Raw genomic sequence first — 23,158 nt, 5'->3', positions numbered from 1 at the left:
AGACTCAAGGTGGGATCAGATCACTAGGTCACCAGGGGACAAAGGTGAGCATGATGCATATCAGGCTGGATTCCTGTCCAGGATGAAGCAGCATTACCCTTTTGCCATTATTTAAAGTTCTGGCAGTTTACATGGAAAGACTGAAGAGACTACCTCAGAAGGAAGGAATTCAATATTAACTCTGGAATTTATCACCTACTTGCCCTACCTGGTCCATCAGCAGAAGAAAACAACAGATATACCAATGACTGGGGAAGGAGAAAAACCCTTATATTCTAAAGCTGACCTGATTGCAAATGTGAGACCCTGGGCTCTCCCATGGGTAGGAAGAGAAGGGCAGCTGATGGAAATGTTTCACTGCACAAGGTGATAAATGAGATAACCCTGGCTGTTGCTGCCCACAAGAGTGCAGGTCAACAGAAACACCTTTATCTTCCACACTGACAGAACCTGGTTCTACCCTTTTTCTTCTGTCCTGGGATAGTTTAGGGCCAGTATCAACAAAGAAATAAATCCCTCAGAATGCTGCTAAAATTTGATACAGCTGGAGAAGTTCAACACTGAGACTGTCATCAACAGAGACTCCATTTGGCTTGCCTGAACCAGCTTCTTTCATGTCAGCTTTTGATCAATAAGCATCAGATTCATTTCTGGATGCTACCTCTTACTTTGTAAATACAGAAGTTGTCAGAAGCTTCCATTCAGCTGCCATAATCCCCACTCTGTCCCTCAAGTTTTAAAGGGAGGGAAAAATTGACCATGGCTTCACACAGAAATGAAAGGAGCAGCCCTTAATGGTGATATAAAGTTGAAGACAGAACAGATGTCTCTAAGTTTGCTAGAAAACTTCTCAATAAAATGATCACCACAACCCTCACAGAAATTGTAGAGACAGAGAATAATAATTCCTGGTTTGCTGCATCAGATGCCTGGCACTCTGCTCTTTCTCTGCCTGCATGACTCCAGATTTGTTTATTTCTGTTAATTATTAGGATCCTTTGTCAAGTCCAACCTACCTCTGTAATGACACAAAAACTTCTGATCAGTAAGAATGAGCATTTCCTCAGAAGCCCAAAAATCAGAGATACTAGTAAAACACAAATTCTTCCCACAAATCAATGTGTAAAACAGACTGCCCTCTGCTGAGGGCAGACAGCTCAATAGCTGAGAATGAAAACATTCAATTTTATGTACAATAACAGGTTCTTCTGAGCCTCCTCAAAAAAAAAATTTAAAAAAAAATTGCACCTCACAAGGACTTGTTTTTGTGTTATACACACTCAGTCTATCAGACCAAATAGAGACCCAAATGAGAGTTCAGTATTAGACTTGAGCTACATCAAGTATCTGACAAGTTCTTCAGGAAGACCTGAAGGGCAGAAATCAACAAGCTGATTACACTGAGCAGCTTACATATTATTTTGACCTGTGACATACCTTGGGATATCCTCTGAGACGAGATCATCGCCCTAGAAATTAACCCACATGGCAGGTGAAGGACATTTAACCACTTGGAAACCTCATGTGTGGGAATCTGGGATGAGTGGTTTTTACATGGTGGCAGAGCCTGCAGCACTGCCACTCCTCTCTTCACCAATTTTCCAGAATCTACTCCAAGAACAAGCCACTACACAAGGCAGTCCCTTGTGCCTCCTTTTGCTTCTTCTTTCTTGGTGTGCACAGAGATGTGGAAAACAGTGCCCATAGTGGGCCTACTCCTTGAAAGGGGGAAACATCCCTAGAGCTGGCACATGACTGGTTTAAGGCTGGCCCTTCAGCTTTGCCTATGCATCTTGTGAGGATTCCAGATATACCTGGCTACCACTGACTGTTCATTCCACTCACCAGAGATAATCACAGCAGACACAAGGGACTAGGCAGTGACCAAGATCTGGCATTGCTGTGGGTCATAATCTGTCATATCATCACAAACTGAAATTAACTGTGGCTGACGTGAATAAAAGTGGCTGAGAACCAAGTACCTGAAGAATGGACAATACCCATTGATGGTGATAACCATCACCAAACAGCTAGCACTTTTTAAAGCAGCCACCCATAAAATGCACAAAGGCCTCAGATCAGTCCTCCTTCTGCAACAGAAAATTATGCTGCAAGAGCTGAATAAGGGTGCACTGCTAACAGCATGTTAATTCAGCTCAAGAATACATTTTTGAATCAAATATTCCATGGTTTGGTTCACATTAGGTGCAGCCAGAGTGCATAAATTGAATTTTGACAGGGAAGGTGTGCCACCTACCAGTGATAAGCATTCAGTCCATGGGACCAGATTAAAGGTAGTCTGAAGTACTGCCCTTTGTCCCTGAGCTGTGTGCAGTGTGGACATTGGGTCCTCAGCACCAATTTTTTCATTCACAGATCCCCTGCTACTGCATCACATGATGCATCAGTGTAGCTAGAGCATCAGGTGCTCTGATTCCTTCTTTGGTATTTGGATTAACATAACTGGGGTAAAGCTGCAGCTGAATCCTTAATGACTGTCCTGCCCAAGAGTATCAGGGATAACATATAAAACTCAAAGCTTAAAGGAAGATGGGTCCCTGGAAAAGTCTGACTCAACCAGCTTTCATGATAAACTCCATTAAATGCCTGATTTTACTCTTATGTAATTAAGATGCTTGTGCAGTATTAAACTACTGATAGTTTTGCAGAGGTTGTTAGTGACTGTACACACACATGAAAGAGGTGTTGACACTGTATGCTCTTCCTAGGCAGTGCTCCCAACAGTACTGAAAGAATAACAACAATCACCACCAAATAAGGCATTCTCACAACTTTTGTTCATTTCTGTGGGGAAAATGTTTGTCGAGCTTCACTAGAGCTACAAACACAGAATATTCCAGACACTAGTGACCTTCTAGCACAGAGAGCTGTTGAATTCACTTTCTGTACTTGTTCTCTTTCCAAAAGATAGAATCAGGCTCTTGCTTCTTGAACTTTATGTGACATTTCTTATGCATTCTCTTCTTTGTTAATCAGTGATCTTAGAAAGACATTATATGTGCTTTTATTCATTCCCAGACACTATTACCACTAGGAAACTACCAAAGGAGAGTGAGACCTCATAATGACAGCAGGAAAAACCTACCCAAGGACCTAAACACCCACTGGAACAGCAAACACTTCAGGATGGCAGACTTCAGGTAAATGCTATTTTCAGATCATGGGTCAAGTTCTGCACTTATGTCTCAAATGCAAATCCAGCAACATTAACGGAGTAGTGCAGGAGACACACAGATGGAGGGCTTACTTGTGTGTAGTGCCACACAGAGCAAAGAAAAAAAATAATTTAAAAAGAAGAAATTGCTTTATTGTATTTCATGTGAGACAGAAAGGAGAGGAAAACAGAAAGTATAATAGTGCTGGATGGGAGGCAAAGGGAATCCATATTTTTATTTCATGACCTGTCTGTAAGGCCAAAGAGCCCCAGCTATGACCACACACACTGCAGGTGACCAGTTACAGCTCATGCATCACTCACTCCTTCAGCAGAAAGTCTTGAGCTCTTTTATGGAAACCCAATCAGTGATCCAAGGATACAATCACCCAGTCTCTTAGCTGCTCTGCAAGTCTGCTGCATGCAGCAAGGACACCTGAGCATTTCCTTTTCCCCTTCCCAAGCACATACTTTGCTCTACAATGTTTGTATACTTTTCTGGTAGGAAGGAAGGGAGCACGGGAGGAGCATGTCAAACACCTGTTGCTCCTTTGCTTCTCCTTCTTCTGTCCTTTCGTCCTCTTCAGCACAGAGTAACATCTGGATAAAGGACTTAAGTATTTTTCCAGCAAATAAAATGTATTAACAAAGAATCAAACATCAGGATTTACTGGTCAAGTGATCAGCTCTTCCTCTCAACCTAATGCTTTACAGTATTTATGAAGCTTGGAGTTTTAAACGGGCAGGAGTTTTAGAAAGCTTCCCAGAGCTAAAATTGATGTTTATTTCTTCTTGGATAAAAATACTTCTGTGGATCTGAGCCTGTCCCAGATCTTATGCTCATTAAGTATTATGTCACTCAGATAAAGAACCCGTAGTAGAAATACTGAAATCCCTTTTTTTTTCTTTAATAGTGTGTAGATGCACTGTATATCTGAGACATAGAATCAGGTGTGCAAATGCAACATAGACAGAAAGAAAAGCATAACCTAATGGAAGAGGACCTCAGAAAAATACTGAAAACAAATGAAGCCATTCTGTTTCCATGAGGTGTGACTCCTGATTCTGAAATACAGCCTGTACTGAAATGTTGCTTACACTGAGCAGTCATGACAACTCTTCAGCATGAGTCTATCAATGGTGGGTTTCTCCCCACATGCATTATTTTTGCCGAGAAAGACCAGCAGCTAAAGGACTCCCCTTAAGCACACTGGAAAAGCTAATTTCCACCTCAGCTTCCAGTAGAGCTCAAGCTATTACAGCTCAAGCTGAACATTTGGCTTCAAGTCAGCTGTGTGTCCTGAAATAGTACACAAACTGAGGATGAACAAAGTCATTGAGACTATTCTGGCATCACTTCCTTGCTCTTGCTGTGACCATATGCAGAACCTCAAGGGCTTTCTTTTATTATTTTCATTTTTTAAACAAGTATATTGTTGCCTTCAGAGTAGTGTCTTGACCAATAGACAGCAACTCCTCCACCTAGTCTGCCTCGGTGCAGTGACTGATTTCTCTTTGCTCTAGAATGTCAGACGCCACAATACCTACTAAAGGTTGACTACACAGATTAAAAGTCTACTACTGTTTGTCTTTACAACCCTTTTCTATTGCTCACAAATAGGTCCCGACATAGACACCTGATAATCTGTGCTACAAGACCCCCCAACAACCTCCTGCTATGGTCACAGCAACTCAGAGCAGACTCCACAGACAAAGCAAGCGGAAAGAACGGGAAGGGGAAAAAAGAGGGGAAAAAGAAATCCTTCGGGTTTTCACTAAGTGACACTCTCAGAGGTACCAAGCGCCAGGAGGTTTGTGCTTCCCGTGCACATCATACCCGTCTATTTTTGCCTTGCCCCTCGTGGCCTCGCTGCAAAAGGAAGCCAGGCAGATCTGCTCCAGCAAGGACTCAGCCCTCTCTGTCCTCGGAGGAGCGGAGGATGCCACCACCTCCTGCTCTCTCCCGACGAGCCGGGAGAGCACCTGCGGGCAAACGGGACGCGCGGGGCGCCGCCACCCGCCCCCTGCGGACCCGCTGGCGGCCCCTGCCCCGCACACCGGCAGCTCGGAGCACGATCGCGCCCGGGCGACGCGGCACCTACCCGGGAGGGCGGGATGCCCGGCGGCCGGGCTGCGTGCGGCGGGGCTGGCCCGGCCCCGCGGGGGTGGCGGCCGCCGCCGCGCCCCCTTCCCGCTGCTCCTCACGGCGGCGGGGCAGCGCCCGGAGCCGCCGCGGCTCGGCAGGGAGGCGGCATCGCCGCCGGTGCTGCTCCGCCCGCCCGGCCCCGCGCCGGGGTCCCCGCCCGGCCCGGCCCGGCCCTGCGGCGCTGCCTGGGGCGGCGGCAGCCGTGACGTGCCAGCCCCCAGTCTATTTTTAGCGCGGCGATTGGATTTCATTCATGAAACCGCGGCCGCGCGTAAAGGGGCGGAGGATGGAGCCGCCCCCGCATCCCGCCCGGCGGAGCGACCCACGGCCCGCAGCGCGGATCACCGGGCGCATCCCGCCCCTGCCCCACAGCGCAGGCTTTCTGCCATGGCCTCTCACGGTAAAAGCTCGGACACGAAACAACTTGAAATCAAAGCAACACCCCCCACAGGCATCCGTCTTTATACGTATACACTGTAAATACTGTTAATACAGTCACAGTGCAAAGGTCCCGAAAGCCTCCTGATGATGCCCTAAGTTGGGTATGTGATTTCTTACTTTAGGTGCTGCTGGTAGCTTTTGAAATCACTTCTCTCTAGTCTCACTAGTTTTTGAAGCTTTCATGTAAAATACACACATCACAATTAAACCACAACCTCCCTTTCTCTTACAGTGACAATCCAGACCCGGTGTTTTCAAACCAGTGAAAGCAGCTCCAGGCCCTGTGTGTTACAATCCACACCTGGCTCCCTGCTAAAACAGCAGTCTCTGGCTCTGTGTTTACCACTTGACATCAACAAAACTGTCACTAACCAGTAAGAGGCATGGGCACAATTGCACAGCTAAGGACAATTTTTGACATAGCTGTGACTATTCAAAAAGCAGTCACTATTCAAAAAATATTCTCTTACAGCAAGCTGGTCTCACACATTGCACAGTCTCTAGCATTAAGACAGTAATTTGTAGATAAACATTAAAATGTTGTTTAAAACTCCACTTACAAAAATAGTTATCTGTACCAGTAACAGGTTAACAGTATCCAAATGCATTTGGTTATAGTCAATTACTTACATTTTTCAAATACCCAGAAGCCAAACTTACATTAACCAGGTCAGACTGCAACAATTTTCAGTTGAGTACATCTAAGTCAGGACAAATTACAGTTTGCAACTTCCTATCAAAGGAGGCTATTAGGGGCAGGAGAACAACGGGAATCATGGCAAATATTAAGTGTTATTTTTCTAGCTTTGCACAGTTTGGATGGACAAAAACAAATGCATCAGAAAGTAAAAGAACTCTCACTCAGACATCTACTTACAAGCAAAGAAATATCAAGTTGATCATGCAGGCAACAAAAAGTAAAAATAAAAGTAAACAGATTTAAAATGTGTAGTATGATTGCCTTCTGTTTTTTAAGTTTCAAGTTCTATGGGAATATTTCTTCTCCACCAATGAGAGCTAAACTTTTCATTCTGTGCAAGAACAACAACCCCATATATTCACTTGTACCTCAGATACACAGTTTTTAGGAAAAAAACAAACTTCATGTTCGTCCCACTCAATTCAGGAGGCTGGGCGAAGCAGTGTTAGGCAAAAGGTATTCCTTTTACTAAACTGTTTCAGTATGTCAATTTTTAATTCCTTATTTGCACCTTTTTTCTACAGTCTAAATTATCACTTTCTGGAGAAGAATCAGAGCTAGAACCCATGTCTCTATTAAAAATACCTAGACTATCACTGCTGCAAACAGTGAGTGTTAATGTGAGAACAGGTAAGTTAGCATCACATCAGAGAAAACTGACACAAAGCAACCAGACTTGCCATGATACTGACTCAAGAAGTGTTGGACTGCAATTCAAAAAAAATTCCAAAACAAGCCAATAAAAAACCCACAAACCTTTAGATCTGATTCCCAGCTCTTTACAGAGCTTTTCTACAAAAAAAAAAAAAAAAAAGGGATGAGGACAGGAAGAAAGTGTTATTTTTAGTGCACAATAGTAAATTTAGCAAAATACAGCAATGACAAAGATTAGTCAGGTGGTTAAAATGGGAGAAAGAGAAAGAGGGCATTGCTTTTGATGGGGATAAAGAAAAGGTCTCAAGTTTCTCTCTTTTTTCCTGTTTCATCAAAGGGTGATAAAGGCTTCTGCTGCTGTGGAAATAGGTACATGCTACTATATAATTTCCATTTTAATGACCATCTACAGCAATTTTTACCATTCAGTGCTTTCCTACCACGAATGTAAAACTTCTTACATAATTCAGATTGCAGCTTTTCCAGTATAAAGTATAAAATAAAACTCCAGGACAATCAGAAATTCTCTGTTCTCTGATACATAATCCTGTATGGAAGCATATTTACATTTTCCCAAACTTTTAAAACAAACAGTTTCATTTTGACCACAAACTTGAGAGACACATTGAGAAGTGGTTGGAATGCATCTCTAATAGGGTGTGGAGCAACTGACAGTTTCTAGGCTTTGGTACAAGAAAGCACAGTAATAAACCACAAATATTCCCACTGACTTTGCATAAGCATTAAAAATACATGAATGGTAAAGTTTTACTCATTTGGATGTTCAAGTATTCCAGGTAGCCAGCTTGGATTTTTCATTTTCATTTGTTTGTTTTCAGGGAGGAATAACAGCTAGAGGGAAAGGGAGAAGGGAATAAGCTCTGTCTTTGCAAGCAATCCTAAAGGACATGGCATTGGACCATGGTAGCATTTAACTACAGTCTGCTTTTGCCAAGTCAATACAGCTTTCCAAAACATGTTTATGGGCTGCCAAGCGAGCTCTGTCACTGCAGCTCAGTTATGTGCTTTAAACACTACCTCACAACTGAGAGAATAACTGGATAAAAAAAAGACTAAAATAATAATTTAAAAATGCATTCACTCCCATGGAGAATTCTACTTAGAATTATCTTAGTTTGTGCTAAATTATAAAATGCATTTGAAAGCACAAATGTAAATCCACATCCCCATATGCTCCAATGTATTATTTTTTACTCTGGGGCTAAACTAACCTTTTGGTTTTGAGACTCTATTTCTCAGATGATTGAAAAACATCAGTGACAGCATCAGTTGTGCACAGACTGTGACTGAGTTTACAAATAACCTTTCTACTCCTGGATCCTGAGAGTCAGTTTAATTCCAGAGGCTACTCCAACATGCAGTGTCAGCAGAAGTCCTAAGGAACTTTCTACCAGCTCAGAAATGCTGAAGCTCAGTGCCCTCAGGCCCTTCCATCCTCTGCACTTCTGAGACACCAGAGAAAGGCTCAGGAGGAGACAGGTTGAAAAAATACCAGTCAAGGATAACAGGAAGTGCAGGAAGAAGGGACTACAAGCACTTGCTTTAGCTTCTTTGACAAACTCTTCTGGAAGGGGAGCCTACACTTCTCCCCACCCCATCATAATCTAAGTCTGCTGCATCTGCAGAGGATTGATAGCCTAAGCATGGTAACTCTGGGGTTTAGATTTTACATTTCTGTATATCAGCATTCTTAGAAAGTCTACATCCCAGACCCAAGGGCTATGTGGAAGCAAGAGGCTCTTCCCTGTATTAGACATCTCGGTACAGTCTGCTTTAAAAAAAAAATTAAAAATGTGGTGACCTGGCTCTTTGCTCCCTCTGAGGACCCACTCAAGCTTTTAATTCAGGACAATTGAGATTATTTCCCTTCTGCTTTAGGTTGCAACACCCAAGCACAAATGCAGTTTCCTATGACAAGCTACACCAACAACACTCAGCAGGGACAGTTCCACAACTGAGCTTGTTCACTGAAAGAGGGCACGTCTGACATTGCAGAGACCATCTGGGACTGTCCAAACCCAAAACTAAATAGTATAGGACATCCTAGAGTTTCTCTGTCTCCCCTACCCTTGAATGCAGGGGCCTTTCATATTAGAAGATTTTAGGAGCATGTTAGGATTAAAAAAATGTTAGTGGAAATAATTAAAATGCAAAATTAAGTTAAACAAAGTAAGTTAAATTGTCTTGTATGGGTTCCACATAGCATATGGCAATCCCACAGGGACAGAAAGTGCTCTCTTCAGTCCATGAAATTTGCCTTCAACTATACAAGGAGAACATGAGTGAATGTTGTACAACCAAAATAAGGAAACGTGGTACTTCAGTTATGGACTTCACCATCCACCCATTGCATGTGGTATGTGTAGTCTCAGCCAGCTGGCAGCATGTGAATTAAAACATCAGAATTACCCAGCTCCTGTCATTGTAGTCTACTTTTCCCCCACAATTAGGCTTAGAGACTTCAATGATGTGGGTAGATCAAAATAATTTCTAACTACATTTGTAATGGTTTAGAATATATTTCATTAGATTTTATCCATAAAAAGTTCATAAAGAGAACAAATGGCTTGAATAAAACTATGTAAGAATATACTCTAAAAACATTGAAATAAACTTCAACTCATTTCCTGTCAATACAATTTTTGTATTAAAAGGTTTGCATTCAGGGCTGCAATGTACCCTTGCCAAATGCTCATGCATTCCTAATTAGCTTTCTTTTCAAAACTATTGCACATTGTACCCAGTCTGTTCTTCTCTTTGGTTTGCATTTGACGTAAGGTGTCTCTATTTAGTGACATCAACATCTGCTCTCAGCCAGCTATGCAAATTGATTAGGCCAGTTGCATCCCTTTTTCTACATTCCCACATTTGTTTTAATTCTCAGAGATGGAGACATGTAACACACACAATGATGCTTTCACTGTTTTCATCAGACACCAACATAGAGCACTATACATTTATTTGTTAGGGTTTTTTTCAGCTCTTCATTGAATGCTAAATATAGTGCAAGACCATCATTGCTTAAGAAGCCCGCAGTGCACCAGATTTTTTTAGAGCATTCTGTGAATGATATATAGCACCAGTGGTTTGCCTTATGAATTATATTTCCCCATTCTTTTTCACAAGAAAAGGGATATAGAAGACTAAATATAGGCATGTATTTTGAACAGCCAGGTAAACAGGAAAGAAACCATCTACAGAAGGAAAATGCCAATACTTATAATTTGGAATAAAAATTAAATATCTACATTTTTTCAGAGGGTTGTATTTCCACAATGCTTAAGTTTTCAATCTAATTATGTGTAGGATATTGCCTTTCGCATTTCCCTGCTTCCATATTTAATCTTGTTAATTACAAGACCCTAATTTTCTGTGCCTCACTCCAAAACAGAATATCAATTTAGGTGGGAGGAGTCCTCCAGAGGTCATCTAGTTCAACCTCCTCCTCAATGCACAGCTAACTTCAAAGCTTGATCTGGTTAAGGACAATCAGTCCACAATCTTCAATCCACGTGTTCCATTGTTTAGCCACTCACTATGCAAATGGCTTTTTTTACAACAGTGAGAAAATTTTTTCTTTACACCCTCCTTGCTGCTACTTGTGACTGCTGCCTTTTGTCCTTTTGTTGCTTGGAGAAGATCTGGTTTCCCCATGACCCTTTGTGACTACCTGAGGTAGTAATTAGATGCTCTCTTAACCTTCTCTTCTCCAGGCTAGATAAGCAGCTCGCTCAGTGTGTCTGTGGATATCTCATGGTTTCAGTTTCCCCACAGTATCAGCACCCCTTGGTTGCACTGTCTTCAGTTGTCAATCTCTCTTTGCAATGATGAAGCCCAAAGCTGAGCAGAGTTTCTCAGCAGCCGCCTCACAAGTGCCCAGCAGAGTGGAATAAGCCCTGCCCTCGCCCTCCTCGCTGCTCTCAGCTTCAGGCAGCCCTGGACATGGCTGTCCCTGCTGATGGAAAGGGACTCAGCTGAGCCAGGTATGTCCCAGCCTGTTCACCTGTGCTGTCACAGTCTCTCTGAGGGCCCCTTAAACTCTGATAAACTGCCTTTGCTGCCATCCTTCTCTTTCTACAGACTGCGGGGTCTGGTCTTAAAAGGGAGTAGATCCACTTGAACAGTTCCAATCTGCAAAGTTAGGTGTACCAGGATACAATTAAGCAAAACAAAATTTTGGCTTAATAAGAACAGCAAGAGAAACAGCTGAGCAGTTATATAAGAGTCTCCCAAGGGAAGAAGTGGCAGAGTTATGGCTCACCGCACTCCCAACCCAGAGAGGATGAGGCTGTTTTAAGAATTGGTTCTGTGGCAGATTTTGTATCACATGTGTAATCTCTTCTAATGGGAGCAATTTTGCAACAGCTTGTATTCACCATATTCCACACTTCTCGCTCCTCAGGACTACAACACGGATACAAAAGATTTCATCAATTTATAAAAACACATCAAAAAAAAAAAACCCCAAACCTAAATAGAAAAAACTGACTAGGAGGAGGATTTCTTCTTGACTGTGTCATTTTGCTGTTTGGCAAGGGAATGAATCTGGAAGTAATAGTGCTGGCATCTGCATAACTGTTCAGAGCTTCTTAAAATGTTTCTGCCATCTAATCAGATGTTAATGGAATGGAAAGAACTCCTTTGTGGAATGAAATAAGAGTCATAGCAAACAGTCAGCTGGGGAAGATTTTCTGTCCGTCTGTCTGACCTTGTGGCTAGCTGTCAGTCTCCATCTCTCCTCTATATAGATCAGTCAAAATTCACTTGTCTCTGAGAACTGAGTTTCCAAGAGACTTGAAACATCTTTATACTACAACTACAGAAGGTTTTCAATGACATACACAGTCTTTGCTTCTCACTCTTGATCTAAGCTATTGAGCTTTAAAAACCGTATATAAATGGATCAGCCCTTTTTATTCCAAGCATTATAAATGCTCTCTCTGCCTTTTGAGGATTGCATAAATCACCTACTAAAAGCCTAGTAGACTTATACACAGGAGGATACAAAATGTAGACTAAATTTTACAAGCTAAAATATTGGTCAAAGATTTGAGAAATTCCATAGGAGCAATACACAAATAGAGATAGATCTCTGCAACAATATGCCACCCCTGCTTGGGATTCCTTCTGTTGGTGGTATAAAGAGATGATGAGGACAAGTCTTGAACACAGATTTCTAGTTACAGGAACTGGAAAACATGGGGTAGGGTGGGGGAAGAGAAACAAAGTGGATTTTGCAGCCTTTTTCACAGTTGCCAAAGCGTAGTGTTCCTGGTCTCTGAATCACTTCTTATATACAAGAATGGCAGCCACCAACCATACTCTGATCTTTATAGGCTGTCAAACCAACAGAGCAGGATTAAGTAGAAGAATCAAAGGCAGCTTAATCTCATCATCACTGATCTTAGAGAAACAGCCTTATTAGCTACAACTTACTCCTCTGTACCTCTGTCCCATAGTGAGCTAGACATGAAAGTAAGACCCAGTTACGGTTTTAAGAGCCTGATATAAATCCTTCTGAAAGGGTTGAGGAAAAGCTTCCAAGGACTCCTCTGGGCTTCAATTCAGGGAGTAATTCAAGAAGAAAAGGTCCACAGAATCAATTGCTACATGCCTGTCTTAGAAAGATGATAACTTAAAGAATCTGAAACAAAACAGAAATTAATGATGCACCTGTAACTTCACTATTTTTTCACTAGGTTGTTCAAAAGAGTGTGCTTATTTGGATTACAGTCTCCCCCCCAAGATTACAGTACAATTCTTCATTTATTTTGAACAGTGTGATTCTGTACAGTAGCTATACTGTGGGATTTTATTAATTCAAGACCAAAATACAAATTTTGTTATATTCTTTGTATTTTATACCTTGGAACCACTCATTTTTTGAAAGAGAAAGCTTTGCCAGGAAGGTAAGACCTTGTGCCTCTCACCACCACCTTACACCAGTTTACTGACATGATTTAGTCACACTAGCAAAGACTGCCTTGCAAAGCCTGTATTTTTACAACACAACAAATTCAGTGGGTGAAACTGGATGATATCAACACAAGGTTTCTACTTTCCAAACACCACTCATGTATTTTAGTGGTTTACTTCAATATGTCTAAACAAATCTAGTTCCATTTTTTTTTTTTTTCCCCGATGAGTTAGGATCATAAACCATATGCAAAAAGAATATTACCAGGGTTGGTTCTGATGGATATCTTTCACTCCCTGAAACACTTCCTATAAATTCTAGCAAAACAGTGTAGCTGAAGGATAATGGTAATTGCAGAAGAATGCACACAAGTGATCCATACAAGAAAACACACACGAGTGATTCCAAGTCTAAGCAGCAGGCAATAAAGACAGTTTGCATGTTTCACCACAGGCTGCTTGATGAGACTTCCCTAATTATGTTTATTAGGAATAGTTTCCAAGAAGGATTTTGTTCTTTTAAATGCTACCATTCAAAAGCTATCAACCATGAAATCACATACTTCTTGCATATATTTGCAGTTTTCACAGAGGGTGTAGGACTACTTCCAGGATCTGCCTGAAAAGTATCACTGTTACACGTCTGAACTACAGATTAGGCACAAATCAGAGAACTTAAAGGAGTGTGTGTATACTGTGTAATTTGCAAAGTGCTTAGTAAAAGACATCACCTTCCAATTTACACTTAAAACTGCAGCATTTAAATATGTCAGGAACAGAATATACCTTTGTAAAATTAAAAACAAGCTAGAACCAGCAATAGCAGTGGTTTTGAAGCTATTCAGGCATTCAGGGAGCTTTAACAAAATCAAAAATATTCTAGTGCCTTGAAATTTCTCATCCACTCATTGCTTGAAAGTCATATTGCCAAAGCATCATGAATTCTACTAGAAGGGGTTTTTTTCTCTTTCAACAAAGTAGCAAGACATGTACCATTCTATTTTTAAACTTTTTTAAAGTCTTTTCTGAGTCAGGCAAGAGTTCTTTTCCTGGGTAACAGTAGAAGAGAAGAACTATAAAGGTATTAATCTTATTTACTCCCATACACATATCCATCCATCTCAAGTGTAAACTGTACCTGTTGCTCAGGAGAAATACTGGGACACCTGCCCATGCTGAGCACATCTAGGAGACCATGCAGAAGCAAATTCTACCACTGAGAAAGCAGCTGAAAACAAAAAGCAGCTAAAGCTCAGGTAGAGTTACCATACTATATTTTTGTTACTGCAAATCCTCATTTTGAGGGTGCTAGGCCCTTGCTTCCAGAGGTGTGAGAGAGGTAATTCCAGCTGGTAAGAGAATATTCTGATGTAACAGCACTGATTTTATATCCCAGCTTTGATTTCTTATGTTGGGTACCTTGATGCTTAAGCTCCCTGAATTAATGGACATTTCAGAACTGCATCATTTCTTTCTTCCTTTTCCACCTAACTGTAACAAATTGTTCCTGATTCTGCACAGGTGTTGTGAAAACCTGTCATTCTTCTTTATGTAAAGCACAGCAAATCCCATGAGAAAGTCAGAAATGTGGATTTCAACAGTACGATAAATAGTACTAGAGAACATAAATTTAATTACAAAGATCAAAAGCAACAAACAGCAACACTGCCCTTCCTCTCACACCTGAACCACCCACACAAGGCAGTCCTTGTTTCTAATCTCTAGTCACAAGCAGTCATAAGTCTGAGAAGAACTAGTTCAAGCAGATTTAAAATTTAAAATTTCCTCCGATAAATTTAATTCTGCTGAAGGTTACTGTTGCACACACCCCCCTCAGCTGGCTTTGCGCAGTCCAGAACTTTGTATTTACCATTCTGAATTGTCAGATACATTCAAGTGCCAGATTGCACTGTAGAGGCAGTAGCTATTTTATTCCACTGACTGTGAAGACACTAATCTCTGAGAGAGCAGTAGCTTCTTTACCCAGACAGCTAAATTTACTACTACTTGTCTCATAATACCTCAAGTGACACAGAAGCCCAAAAGCAAATAAGCTTTGACTGGGATATTAAGGAGTAAATAACACCTCTACAAAGACACACCTTCCAGAGAGGCAGCATTTTCTGATTCAAGCACATACCCATCCACAAGTTAGCTTTTTTCCAGACCTGCAGATATATTTGCTTTGAGAAGTAAGACCAAATCAGAGAAACAACAGGAACTGGTGTGGAAACAGCAAGTTTCTGAGAATATTCTTCTGTAATTTACCTAAATGAGCTATACATGTTACTCAGAAATTCATTTTAAAACAGCCTGGGAAGCAAGGCTTGACACTGGGAGCAGAGGTGAAAAGAGAAATTTGGATTCTTGGATGTGCCATTTCCCTCAATAGGTACTTTTTGATGGTGAGATCAGTCAATGCATATTAAATAATTCATAGCATCACTGTCCTGGTTTCAGCTGGACTAGAGTTAATTTTCCTCCTGGCTGCTGGTACAGAGCTGTGTTTTGGGCTCACTATGAGAACACTGATGACGCACGGGTGTTGTAGGTGTTGCTTGGTAGTGCTCACTCCAAAGTGAGACATTTCAGTGCTCTGCCAGTGAGCAGGTACACCAGAAGCTGAGGGGAGGCAGGGCAGGACAGGTGACCCAAACTGCCCAAAGGGACATTCCATACCCTAAAAGGTCATGCCCAGTATATAAATTGGGGGAATCAACTGGGAGCTGCCAATTGCTGCTGGGCCTCAGCCAGCACATGTGCACCACTTGTTTTTCTGGGGTTTTATTTCTCTCTCTTTCTTTTCTCTCCCTTTTAATTCCAATGATTATCATATTTTATTTCAATTATTAAACAGTCCTTAGCCCACAGGTTTTATCTTTTTTCTGATTCTCTTCCCCTCTTATGCACTGGGGGTACATAAGCAAGCAACTACATGGTACTCAGCTTCTGGCTGGGGTTAAACCATGACAATCACAACGTGCATATGTGTAATACTGTATATTGGCTTTCAGGAACTGCATTACCTATAAAATTACTTCTATTTTTATTCACTAAGTATATGTTTGTCTTTGATGATGTCCTGAAAGGGGCTCATTAAATTACTAATGTAACTATTAAAGCTATTAAATTACCAATTTTGAGGGATCAATTCAAAGCACATTGAGATAAGCATAAATCCAAAGTAAACCAAGTGTCTCTTCACTTCATTGAGCCTCCTATGAGGCTCTGAATGCTAAAATGTCTTTCTCCTGACAAGATTAACCCCTTCATTGTATAATCCTCCTTGGCCAAAACAGTGGAAGTAGCTACTCCTAGGGCTCACAGAATGTTCTGCTTGGTAGTACATAATGATGGGGGGAGGAGAGATGCTTGGTTTGTGTTTACTTTTAGAGCCCAGGAAGGGAGATTGCTCCCTAAGCTTCCTGACAAGATGTTTATTTTTATTCACATTGTCACTATGTTTTCCCATGAACAAATATTTATACTTCAGAGGAAATGTTTCAGTAACATGTTTCAGACAGGATAAGCAATGTTCACTTTCCTTCCTTTTATGATGAGAAAGCAATTTTGCTTACAAGAGGAAGTAAATAAATCAATTCCCCAGAGATGCCTGGGAAGGGGTAATTCTTGCAGGGAACCCATCTTGAAAATACTGGCAGCATGACATTAGGTCAGTGTTAGCTGACCTGTGGAGATTTCATTTGCAATTGCAAGAAATTAACACATCAGAGATTTATTGTTTCCTTTGTTTAGAGAAATTGACCATTCCTGTGCAATCCTGTCTTAATTAAAACATTCTCCCTTCTGACAAATTTTAGTAGCATTTTACGTCCCTATTTGCACTATTCTAATGTAAATTTAATACATATGGAAAGCTGTAAATCCATCTTTTGTCAATACTTCTGAACATATAACAGACTGAGAAAGCCAGTGGATGAAAATGACCTAATTTCATTGACTACTCTAAATTGTGAGTAGAGGGTTTGACTCTCTGATCTCAAAAGGTTCCTTACAATCTGAATTTTCCCATGATCCTAAATTAAGGACATGTATTTGGTTTGACTAACTTACATACTTACTGCAGGAATTGTGAAGATCTGGCTGTGATGCTTGACAAAAGCAATATAAATATACACCTGTAACTCAGGCTGGCAAAAGCCCCACTTTTCCCTAGGCCGCCTAGAGCAGGAACTGAGAAAGCTGCCTGGATGCATGGAAAAGTACCTACATGTTTGTGGTGCAAACTCTTCCTTCATCCCAGGATCTCACTCATTTCCTGCACCTGCAGTTAGTCTGTGTGAGTATTCACTCTTGAAAATCAGACTTTGCAGCTTCCGTTTCTTTGATGCTTGGAAAAAAGCCTGACATTGGGTCAAAAGCTATTCTGTGCAGAAGCTGCTCATTACCAACCCTGCAACACCAACATTTGTTTTTATCTGCTGGAATATCAGAACAATGCTGGCTAATCCTGTAAATCAAACTATTATATGTAGGACTTTTCAGTTAAGACTTTTGATACAAAGTTTGCCAAGACACAGATGTTATAACTCTAAAATACTTGACCAAAAGCTGCTGGTCAGAAGAGCAGTGGTGACAAGCAACACTAAGTAAAACAAGTCAGGCTTTTTTTTATTTCTCTGTCAATACTTACCTCACAGGAGAAAATGTTCACATCCATTTTTAGCAGCTTGATCAAAAGCAGAATTTTATTAAAAATACTTCATGTCTTTCTCTTAATGTGGCAGTCCTAAGGAGGAAAGAAGGAAAAAAAAAAGAATAAACTTTACTATTTTCAACCTAAAATTACAACACATGCAACAACAACAACAACATCTGATTGGTCAACAAAACAGTCTTCTGAAGTTTCAAACAGGTAAACTGTGAATCTTCACTAAAACACTCTTTGTTCCAATGCAGTGAAGAAATCATGGGCAGCTTGATGAGCTTTTGGGTATAATTGGAGATTGACATAGCTCTGTCAAATGAAGCTTTTTTGTGAATAATTTCCTTATGGATTTAGATTAAAAAAAACCCAAACCACCTTAGGTGTCAGAAGCTAACACTGCTGTATCCCAGTTAACCAGCTCCTCTCTCTTAGGCAGCAGACTCTGAGGAGGGATTTTTTGGCTACCTTCAAGGTGACAAGACTCTAAAATATGAGCTGAGAGCCTGATGACACATGAACTGGGAATTCTGCTTCCCTCTTTTGGTAACAAATGAAATAAACTATAAAAGTCCTTCATTGGGTTTGGCAAATGCCTACTTTATTGTGGCTTGGTTCCCATCCAGGAGCAAGGTGGGGGTTTTCCAAGAACCAAACGTGGGAATTACATTGATTTCACCTCAGATGCTGCCCTAAAAGCAAAGCTCAGGGGCATAAGTAGGTTTCAGAGGTTCAGGCCAGCTTGAACAGCAGCAGTGAAATGCAGAGTCTTCAAATGAACAGAGCAGTGGCCCACTGGGCACTTCTCCCTTCTTATCAGGTTCACTTAAGAACTGAATTTAGGACTGAAGTTAATTTCTCACAGAAATTACAACCTTCTGTAGATACCCAGCACAACACAAGAGAGAGAGCAAACAGAAAAGGAAGTAACACTTTATTCCACCTTTGTGGAATAGACAAGCCACAAGAATTCACACTAGAGCTAGAGGCATGATGTTTATGTCCTCTAAGAGTCCTGCCCTTACCTTTGCTACTTATCAATAAGCATTTTAGTGGCAAAGACATATCAGTCTTCCTGAACTTCCATGTTTCATGCAGCTACTACTGTGGAGAATCTTCTCACCATCTTTTCTGCTGTGCTCACCCTTACTTCCTCCAAGGCAGGCCCACACAGCTCCCTTCATAAGTCCTACAAATAACAGCCTTAACCCACAATTAAACAGCTCCCCAAATTATCAATTAGTGACATTAGCATACTCAGGGCTCTAAAACTATTTAAATAGATACCTTATGTGATACTGTACCATTTGTAACTGTACCATTTGTAACCGTTTGTTTCTTGAGTATTGATGGCAAATTAGAAGTTACTTGCAGCTTCTTTCAGAACTTCAGCTTCTTTCTTTTCAAAAAAACCAAACTAAAAAAAGGGCATCTGGTTTATCTGATCATAAACCCACAGCTTTCTATGTTTTTACTGTACTGAGATCTCATTTGCTTCTAACAGACTTTCTCTGCTTCACCCTCATTAAAATCTACAGACATGACATCCAAGGATATATCAAGATCCTTCTTACTCTCAAACATACATGTAAAGCCCTTTCACAAGTTCATTCACAATTCTTTTTCATCAATCATTAATCATTTACATTATTGTCCTATTAAAGGCAACATTAAGACTCTCCTGCTTTCTGAGATATTTTTAAATTGTTATTCTGTAAAGTGAGACCAGTTGTTTGAAGAATGTAAGCAGACAGAAATGTAGCTAAACCTGATTTTCATCATTACTAAAGCATAAGCCTAGAAGTTCCACTTCACAGATAAAAGTTTATGGCCTTCATCCCCCTGCCCCTCAGTCTTCCACTTTCTGGTTTTGAAGATAGCTGAGTTCTTAATTAGCATTGTTCTACCCTATTACAACTCCAAAATACAAACAGCTCTCATATCATGGTAGATGAGGCAGATCTCTCTCTGTGATGATGATCTGCACTCAGAGGAACAGAGCAGCTGAACCTTACATGCACCTTCCTTCCCAGAGTCTGGAGGAGCTCACAGCCCAGAAGAGAGCAGCCTTGCTGTGACCCTCACCCTGTGTGCCTACAGAGAAAGCATCAGCTCTGGCAGTGGCAGCGCACTTCCCTCTCTCTCCCATCTCTCTGCACCCAGGCAGGCAGTACCCAGGCTAGTGCTCACCCACAGCAACGAGCACACCATGTGTGCAGGACATGCAGCAAGGTCACTGTGGGCTGAGGGAAACTAAAACCTGCTGGAGCACACAGTAATTCACTGAGGGATGTACTTGCATGGTGTAATTCTCCAAAGTGGGGGATTTCTTTGAAATAGGCAGGTGAGGAACAGGAACACCTGCTGCAGGTTGGCAAGTGAAACATTTGCAGGGCAAACCAGGCCCAGAAGGATCACAAGGGAGGCCAGGTGGAACACTGGGCTCCCTGGATGACTCCTTGTGGCCAACATTCATGTCTAATCTGGTTTAGAAGCCTCTTATGTGATGGACAAGACACTGCTCTTACACACAGACACTACAGAAAACTCAAGAAATCTCAGCCCATTATTTCCCTCAAATCCACCTCAGCTTCACCTTTGTGTTGTTCAGAAGCCTTAGCTGATCCAGTCTTCGCCCCACTCCTGTTTTGTTTGGCTTGTTGGGGATTTCTATCATTGTTACTATTATTACCAAACTAACAATATTGCAGAATTTTATCCTCTCAAGTTTTTTTTCCCAGCTTCCTTTAACTGGCCCATCATCTCTGTGCATTGGTTTCAGTTTCTGTAACACCACAAATTCACAGTACATCTGCCCCAAGTCTCTTCAACAAACCGTGAGGGATTACATGGAAGAAAAGTGCTTTTAAGCCTTATGTTTCTGACTTGCTTAATATGGTCTCACTTCAAACTTCAGCCTTTAAAAGTTCAAATACTGGGAGAAATTTAAGTAGAAGAAAGAGCAGAACCTTAGTTCACTGTTGTAATCTTCACTCTGACACACCTCACTTGCTCTACATTACATGGTTGAACAGACAGTAGAAATGTTACTTCCCATTGATACCGAAACCAACATTTCCTCTCAACATACATTCAAACCCTAAATGTTGTTGGATACACAGCAAATGCAAGTGTTTTGACCTTTCTATTTCAGTTTGGGTAAGTATGTTTTTTTCTGAGATCTCTAAGAGACACAGGAACTTTTTCCTGTATTGATTACACAGACAACAACATGATGAAGTGTGACACAAATATTTCCATTTAACTAAGTACAAATGACAACATTTGGCGTGAAGTTGACAATCAGGTTCTAAAAGAAGATGGGATATTACGCCTGCCACTAGCCCTATCTTAAGAGCACCCTCAACAACTCAGTTAAACAACTGCTAAATGAAAGTGCAAGTAACTCTAAAGCTTTGCTTTCCTATGCTCCCCAAATAGGGTAAAAGTTTTCCCTTTTATTATTCCTTTCTTCCAAGAGCTGCAGAAGACCTGGGCTAGGTATGGCCTTCTGCTTCTTCCCGGAGGTTCTCAACAACTGTAAGGAGGAGAAAGAGCTCTTGAATGTCATTCTCCTGCTAGCTCTTTTAGGCAGGCATGTCCTTCTTTATAACCAGGTCCTCTTGTATCCAGCTCTCTACATGCACTTGCACTCTGTACCAATTACAAATTTCATTCTTGTTATGCAGAGGACCATTAATAATTTAAGATTAAAAAGGAACCTAAGGGTAGGAATACTTCATTTTTGCTCACGAGATAGATGGTACGCTGCTAGTATGTCAACTCAAGTTATCTTTGGGCATGCTACGTTAATTCAGCAAATTGCTGTTCAAACAAAGTGCATGCAGAAAGTGCCTGGAGATTCTACACGAGAAGAAAGTTTCATTTCTACAGCAAATGTGCCAAACCCATACCCAGAAAGCGAAATACAAACAGAATTTAGTTTTGCCCATTTAGTTTTCACAAACAGGAGTTAGCCAAGATGAATTTTGTAAAGAAGCCCTCTGCAAGAACACGTAAAAGTCATGCCAGGTGTAGTGATAAATACCCAGCGCCCTGCCTGCACCGTGAGAAAACAGGGGATCAGCGAACACGTCTAACGGTATGGAACGGCTCAGGAGCGATGCAGCAGGACCGCCTGACACCCGAGCGAGCCGTCAGCATTTCTGACCTTACCGCGGAAGGGAACGGGACATCAGGGCGAGGCGGGCACGTGCGGAGTCCGTCCTGGAGCAAGAGCTGGGGGCTGCTCCTGTCAGGAGCCGGCCCGGAACGGGGAGCGCCCCCGGCCCGCCGGTCCCAGCCCCGCGGTGCCCCAGCCGCCCGCCGTTCCTTCCTCCGCCGCAGCTCCCACGGCGCCCGGCCGCGCTGGGTCACCCACAGCGACCGGCGGCGGCGTCTGCCCGTCCCGCGCCCGCCCCGGGGCCGCAGCGCCTCACTCACCTGAGGGCGGAGCGGGACCGCCTGGGGACAGGACACAAGTGACGCTCGCCGGGGTGCGGAGGGCGGTGCGGTGTCTCGGGTGCGGTGCCGTCCCGCCCTGCTGTGCTGTGCCGTGCCGTGCCGCGCTGTGCCGTGCCGTTGCCGTGCCGTGCCGTTCTGTTTTGTGCTGTGCCGTTCCGTTCTGTGCCGTGCCCAGCGCGGAGCGGGCGCGCGCGTCCCAGCCAACCAGCGCTGTCACGTGAGCGCGCCCCGGCACGCAGCGCTGCTGCCGCGGCCGTTACAGCGGCGCGCGCGGCGGCGGGGGAAGGGGCGCGCGCCGCCCCGCTCTGCTCTGAGGGGCCAGGGGCCGCCGCGCCCCTCACGGGGCTCTGGGGCTGCCGGCGGCGGCAGCGGCGCTCGCCCTTCCTGCCCTCGGGAGAGAGAGCTTCCAGGAATTGAGGGGCTGCGGAGGCAGGAAATCCTGCGGGGCCCCGTGCGGGGAGCGGCCGCAATGGCATCACCTCCGTGCGCGAGAGGGTGGGGTCCCCAGCCGCCTCCCCCCTGCTCCGTGTGAGCATCCGCACGGTGAGATGTGCGTCAAGGTGTGTGCGCGCCTCCCTGAACTGTGAAAGCTCCTGTGTTTAACATTGCTGACGAGTAAATCACAGCGCACTGCTCGCTTCTGTTTGCCCACACAGAACTTTCGTGCTGAATCGTAGATAAAAAAAAAACGTTAAGCTTGTTTTCCGCTCAGGATGCTTTCCCTTACACTGCCCTCAGGGTGTCTGACCTCTCTATCAATAATACGCTAAGAGAAATCTTTAAAAAGAACAATAGCGGGACACCGTAAATAATCTGGCTCCGTCAGGCATTTAAAACGGTTGTAGAACGTATTGCTGAAATGCTTAGGTAAATTTGACGAACGGCCCAGTAGCCTGGTGTTAAAGGAATTTTCTGCTTACTCAGGGTCTTGGACTCAATTTTCCACCCTGGGTCATCCTGCGCTGTTGAGGAGGA

General features: G+C 42.6%; 1 protein-coding gene across 2 annotated transcripts in view; it reads right to left on the bottom strand.

The window, feature by feature from the left end:
- RHOBTB1 (Rho related BTB domain containing 1) overlaps positions 1-22,466 on the bottom strand; it is a 48,508-nt gene extending 26,042 nt beyond the window's left edge. The window contains exons 1-2 of one of the 2 annotated variants that reach the window (XM_030951263.1): positions 22,163-22,466; positions 17,708-17,803 (exon numbers count right to left, since the gene is read on the bottom strand). The gene's annotated coding sequence lies outside the window, so the exon portion shown is untranslated. Of the gene's footprint in view, positions 1-5,277; positions 5,323-17,707; positions 17,804-22,162 lie in introns of those variants that run through there. The other variant, XM_030951264.1, reaches the window with a different exon arrangement.
- Between the last annotated feature and the right edge of the window lie 692 nt (positions 22,467-23,158).

The sequence above is a fragment of the Camarhynchus parvulus genome, chromosome 6, assembly GCF_901933205.1.
Source record: "Camarhynchus parvulus chromosome 6, STF_HiC, whole genome shotgun sequence".
In the NCBI taxonomy this organism is placed as follows: domain Eukaryota; kingdom Metazoa; phylum Chordata; class Aves; order Passeriformes; family Thraupidae; genus Camarhynchus; species Camarhynchus parvulus.
This window is presented reverse-complemented; position numbering and strand designations above follow the sequence as displayed.